This window comes from Vipera berus (assembly GCF_964194415.1).
Source record: "Vipera berus genome assembly, chromosome: 6".
Taxonomy (NCBI): Eukaryota; Metazoa; Chordata; class Lepidosauria; order Squamata; family Viperidae; genus Vipera; species Vipera berus.
Window position 1 is genome coordinate 89,555,646 of NC_138208.1, and position 361 is coordinate 89,556,006.

Sequence of the window (361 nt, forward strand, 5' to 3'; positions counted from 1 at the left end):
CCGGAGCTCAACCGGCAGCTGATTCCATAAAGCCGGGGTGCCCACAGAGAAGGCCCTCCCCCTGGGGGTCACCAGCCGACATTCTCTGACTGGTGGCACCCTGAGGAGGCCCTCTCTGTGGGAGCTTTAGGGCGCGTAGTCCGTTGACGTACGGCCACAGCTGAGCCCCACCTTTACCCTTGCTTAAACCAGGCGGTCGTTAAGTGAGTTTCGCCCCGTTCCGCCATCTCCCTTGCTACAGGTTGTTAAGTGAATCTCTGCGGTTGTTAAGCTAGTCACACGGTTGTTAAATGAATCCGGCTCCCCCCTTCGACTTGGCTTGCCAGAAGGTCGCAAAAGGGGGATCACGTCAGCCCGGGGT